Source organism: Haemaphysalis longicornis, unplaced genomic scaffold, assembly GCF_048455015.1.
Source record: "Haemaphysalis longicornis isolate Haplotype H1 unplaced genomic scaffold, Haemaphysalis longicornis Haplotype H1 scaffold_1, whole genome shotgun sequence".
Classification (NCBI taxonomy): domain Eukaryota; kingdom Metazoa; phylum Arthropoda; class Arachnida; order Ixodida; family Ixodidae; genus Haemaphysalis; species Haemaphysalis longicornis.
In genome coordinates, this window is record NW_027526203.1 from 347598772 (window position 1) to 347604240 (window position 5469).

The window sequence follows — 5469 nt, forward strand, 5'->3', positions numbered from 1 at the left end:
TTGTATGTAATAATGCTGAAATGACATTGTAATTCCTAATTACGCTGTGCAGTAACGGCAAAAATACGCAGAGTTAACTTGCTGTTGTTGTGTCATCGTAATTGAAGTTCATTGAATGACCCGCCTTCTCCAGCTGCTTCCCCAGTTGCTGTTTTCCTGTAGTATTGGTGTTCAGGAGGGAAAAGGGCTGGGAAACGGGCCGATGTATTATTACTTACTAATTAGCTGTAAGTAGCTTTATATAACGTAGGTATCTAAGAGCGTCGCAGTATATTTTATTGACTACGGAAAGGCTTGTTGTCAAGAAAAGCAGTAAATGAAGCCACGCCCTTTTGCGTTCATTGTAAACAGTAACGGAGAAATTGTCATCCATAGTTAAGCTCGGATATCGCACGCACTCACGGCCCTCCGCGAGAAACAACTTTAGCCAGTACTAACGCGCTAACGCGGTTATTATCTGAGCTTTGTTTCGGCCTCAGCGGGTGTAAACGTCCGCTTAGACGCATATGCCCGTTTTCCGAATCAAATAAAAGCCATCACGTGTGCCGAGTTTGTATGAGACTTATGCGGGCGCATCGCCAAAGCCTCCGCGAGAACGAAAGTTTCCCGAAGCCATGAGGAAAAGACCGCCACTCCAGTAGCGCATTCCATGCGCATGCGTCAGCAGCAGCACGGCAGAGCTGTTTTTGCGTTGATTCACGGTACAGTGGGGCTGCAACGGGTACGATGACGACGGATGAAAATCGGGACTGCGTCAACACTTTAAACGACAGCAGCGCTCCCATCTTCCAGGATTCCCTCCGCTAATTTTACGGTCTTCCGCATGCAGCGCCACCAGTGGCATTCCCAAGCGGGTTTCTCAATTACTCGCCCGATGCGCCTGATATTTACTAAAGAAATTCTCGGTCACGCTGGCGGGAACCGTTAGCGCCGTTAGCAGTTTGATTGGGGCGTGATTGCGGCGTGCAACTGCGAATGTTTTCATATCCCCGGGCTGTATTTCCTGTTCGACGAAGTGGAGTTTTTCCAGGAGGCGCAAAAAAGGTCAGTGCTGCTTATTTATGTGCTGGTAACGGTTCTTGTTCAGTGACATCCTTGTTACTGCGTCCGATAAACATACCGCGTCTATGCCCGTTGTTCGTGTGTCGTTCATGCTTGTGGTCGCGGCGTGTAACATTTTGTGTTGGAGAAACGTTTGCAGCCGTTTTTTACCAAAACTCCCGTGTTCGTGGGTCAGAGTCGGCTGGACATTTCTGACTGCGTACGTCAGAAGTTCCTGGTTTGTGCGTTTCATGAGTGGATGTTCCCTTACTGTGTGGCTTTGCTTAGTTGTATATTGACGGTAGCTGTGTGTGTCTGCGGTAGCGAATGTTCTCGGTTTAGTCGCACGCGATAATCGCGCGTGCACACGTGTACAACTTCCAAGCAAGTTTGTCGGAGCGTCCGTCCTTAGATTTATTGGTATTTTTAAAACTTCCGTGGTAATTGCGGCGTTGCGTTAGTCTGATGAGTAGAACGCCATTTACTGTGCTTACCAGACCGGGAGTCTTCGACCTTGCCCGTTGCGCGCAAGGTAGACGCTATTTCGAGTTGTGTTGATGTGCTTTCAAGGCGTCAGCTTACGTTTATCTGTGCAGTGTGTTATGCAGTTCCATGTTTCTTCCAATTCCTTTGACCAATTGAGATGATCTATTTTACATTGCCTGAAGTGTAGAGAAATGGAAGGGACAGTGGTTGTCTTAGCAGTACCGCAGTAACAAACGTTTCTTTTGTAGAGGGGAAGAAATATGTGGAAACACGCAGCGGGTATATAGAAAGTGTGCTGCCGTTTCTATGCTGTTAATGTCAGTGGTAACTTGAGACTTCAGGATAATTATCCAATATCCATAATTAGTGGTTGCTACTTCACGAACCGCGTTAGAAATAAGCCACTCTTGCATTTTTATGCCGTCAATGTCGGTGGTAACCCGAGAGTCGAAATAATTTCCGAGAACGCTCCGGTGATAAGTTCTTGCATCACTATGTGCACCCAACATTAACCCATTTCTGTGCTTCCTTGAACTTAGAAAATATACTGCGAAAGCAGATTGCTACATTCTGTATTCGATCTGTGTAACCTGTCCAGATGCAGACTATGGCTGACTGTGGAGAAATTTGTCTCTACACTGGTAGTTTGCGACAATTGTTTTCCTTTGTCTGAAGAACAGAAATTAAAACGAATTATTTCCATTCCTTACATATACCTGTGAAATCATGGCTGTGGCATTCACTGTGGCTGAAGACATCTTCGGCACGCCGAGGCGTCGTCGTTACAAGTGTGACAGATTGTGAATGCATTGTGGAAGTCATAAAGCCACGAAAGAGTGCCTCTTGAGTGTTGCGTATTATACAGACGTTCACCACTCCGCATGGAGCAATGACAGGTGAGCCTAAAAATGTTCAAATATTTTTATATTTAAAATTGTTTCGCCTGAAAACGTTACCAGGGCTCGTGATGCAAAATAAATTTTAGCACAACTAATCAGGCCTTGTACGAGATCTTGTAGTACTCCCTTCTTAGAGGGAAGCGTAAATTTATGCTTCGATATTTTTATACTGTTTTTATTTCTAGGAAATAGGGCGGACCGGGACTTCAAACAATGGAACAAGGAATGCATACTGCCATTTTCCTGGTTCTTGAAGGCGTGTGTTCACCGTTCTTGAAGTCGTGTGTTCACAAAAAGGAAACACGTGAAAGCCGTTGTACGGGATCAAATCATTGCATTCTACAAGTAAGTACGCACTCCCAGTTCTGGAACTTTGATGGTCCCTTTTTAGGTAGTTGCATTATACGTAATGGCTTCGGAACACCATTTCAGTGACAACTTGACCTGTAGGTGAAAACGACAGTAAGAGCTTTTGGGAACACGTTGGAAAAACTCCTGGAAAATCACTCCGAGGAGGCCCTGCCAGGAACGCCTGCATCTTAATTTTAGTTGGGTAAGTTGGCATTTTATTTTTGTGGGACTCAATTTATGGTAGTGTTTATTGAAGCTGGCATTTTATTTTTGCGGGACTGAATTTGTGGTAGTTTTCTTTGTAGCAAAATCTTACTGTTAAGAATAAATCGTGAACTCCAAATTGGGAAATACCTTCACATTCAGCCTGTTTCGGATGCTGCAACATGTGGACAAAAAGACTAATATTTTGCATTCAAGTTTTGCAAACATTTTGCTTTCACATTGAGAGTTGCTGCTGTGATAATACGGCGTTACGGCCACGCCCAATGCGGTTGCTTTCCAAAATTAGAGAACTGCCATTGACAGTCTGTGCTAATATTTTTTGTACATTGTTAGCAGCATTCCCAGAAAAGAAACCAAGAAATCGCTGATATTTCAATCAATTACTGTGCTATAAAAGGGGTATCCTAAGCAACTCACTCATTTAAAGCCATCGTCTAACAAAATTTTCTTGTTCCTTCCTTAAAGGTACATGACGTGGTCCAGTTATTCTGGACGTCCAGTTATTTTGAGAGAAGAGAATGGCAGCGTAAATATTGTCTGCAAGAAACACGTCATGGATTTTCCGCCTGCATTGTCACATCAAGATGTGGTCATCCTCCTCGCCGTATATTTCATCTTAATCTCCTGAAACTTATGCGACTTTGGAGAGTTCTTGGGACTTTTGCAGAGAGTTCTTGGCCATTTAACAGTGGCCTGGTGTCATTTAAGTTTAAAGCTCTGTTGAAAGACTTGATGTGGTCACTCTACTTGGGGTTTTAAATTATTGTTAGACGTTTAAGCCTATTCGGAAAGATATGTCGTGGTTCAAATGATTGGTAGATGCAAGCGGCATGTCAACTGCAAAAGTGAAGTCGTGCTTTCCTTTGCAATTTTTCATTATTGGCACAAAGCGCAGGCTGCCTTTGCGCTACTCTGTTACTCTGTTAATGTAGCTAATGGCACTGCACTGTAACGTTTTTATTATTCAAGTGCAGCTCGAAATTTTTTTCCATGGCAGTGCTGCTGTTGATGGATGCAAACGTGAGAGTAATTATTTACACAGACGGTTTGGGGTTTTATTAATAAATTTTTGTACTGTATCTTAGCTGACACTAAGCCCTAGAAGAATGCGAAATATACATATTTGGCTTGAAAAAGTTGTTTACTTTGGACAAAGTTGCATTTCTCGCTTGTTAGAGGCAGTGCTTTGGTCACAAGCATACTGTCGTCATGATAGTAGGGTTTGTATAGCACGCAACTGAATTTTACCTCAGATAAATGTTTCGGCTGGAAAAATGCTTCCATGTTCGCTTGGTAAAATTGGTCACCTGTATGTTTCAACGCTACCTGGCTTGGTTATTTGGGATGTCTGAATTGTTCTTGAGGGAATTAATAACGTCTTTAGAGTTAGGCTGCTTGATAAATTTTAAAATGCGTAACATGCTCCGAGCTATCTGGTTTGTAAAATTTTGTAAGATTCACACTGGGTGCTATGAGCTTTTTTTTGGATAAGTTATTTTAAATAGCTACAAATTATCGGGGAAAGAACGCGGCTTCAGTGAAAGGCTTTTTCAGGGCGCGTATATAGTCGGTTTTGGCTACAGTTAGCTTGATATTGATATATGGTGTATGTTTTAGTTGTGCAATAGTGCCACATGCTTCCGGTAATTTTTTTTGTGCAAATGTTAAATTGTTAGTATTAGCTGCGGTGTTCTTTTCCTACACTCTTGCAGGTCTTGTGATAATCCAACCGTGTATGGCTTGTATTTTTGGCTTTTCCCTACAATTTAATAGCAAACTGCATTTTTTGGAACCGGGATGCGTAAACATGGTATGGCAAGCGCTGTGGGTACTTCCGCATTTGCGGTACCTGATTTCATGTCATAAAACAGCATATTTTATGCTCACTGTTGTGTAATGCTTTTTGAGTTACTGCGAGGGTAGATGTACAAGTCTGTTTGTGGCGCGGTTGCGCTTAAAGCCATCTTTATTACCCACGTGTTTTTAGCAAAAAAGAATGGTAAATATTAGCAAAACTAGGAAAATGCCACTTAGATCTTTTTGGCCACTTGATATCGTTTTGGTATTTGATCCTGTACGCTGGTCATTTTCTGCCCAAGTGGAAACAGATATGTCTCCGTATCTCAAATGTACGCAATAATACGAGCGAATAAAATTTCCTTAGTGTTTTTAAAAGCATTGTGTCAGTGCTAATAGTTGGTTTGGTGTGTATTTTAATGCGAGTCTTGTTTCTTTTACATGCAGCCAAAACCCAGAACAGGATTCGGCGGATGAAGCCAAAGTCTCTGTGTGCAGCTCCAGGTATCTCAGACCAACTTTTATATAGAACTGTGCTCCGATAGGCAACTGTTGGGAACTGTCAGGGACCACACTGCTGCGGCGGTTTCTGTTTTCCAATTGTTGGTATCACTGTGGACCATATGTCAAGGCTGCGTTAGAATGGTGCTTGCGGTTTCCTTCTGATACC

At 42.8% G+C, this 5469-nt stretch overlaps 1 long non-coding RNA gene across 2 annotated transcripts; it reads left to right on the plus strand.

The window, feature by feature from the left end:
• Positions 1–895: 895 nt before the first annotated feature.
• Positions 896–5177, plus strand: LOC144153724 (uncharacterized). 2 transcript variants are annotated; one of them, XR_013319363.1, is made up of 5 exons: positions 896–1044; positions 2282–2423; positions 2612–2771; positions 2859–2979; positions 3468–5177. It is a non-coding gene; the product is annotated as an uncharacterized LOC144153724 (long non-coding RNA). The 2 variants fall into 2 exon arrangements; XR_013319359.1 differs by lacking the exon at positions 896–1044 and having other exon boundaries at positions 1060–2423.
• The last annotated feature ends 292 nt before the right edge of the window (positions 5178–5469 follow it).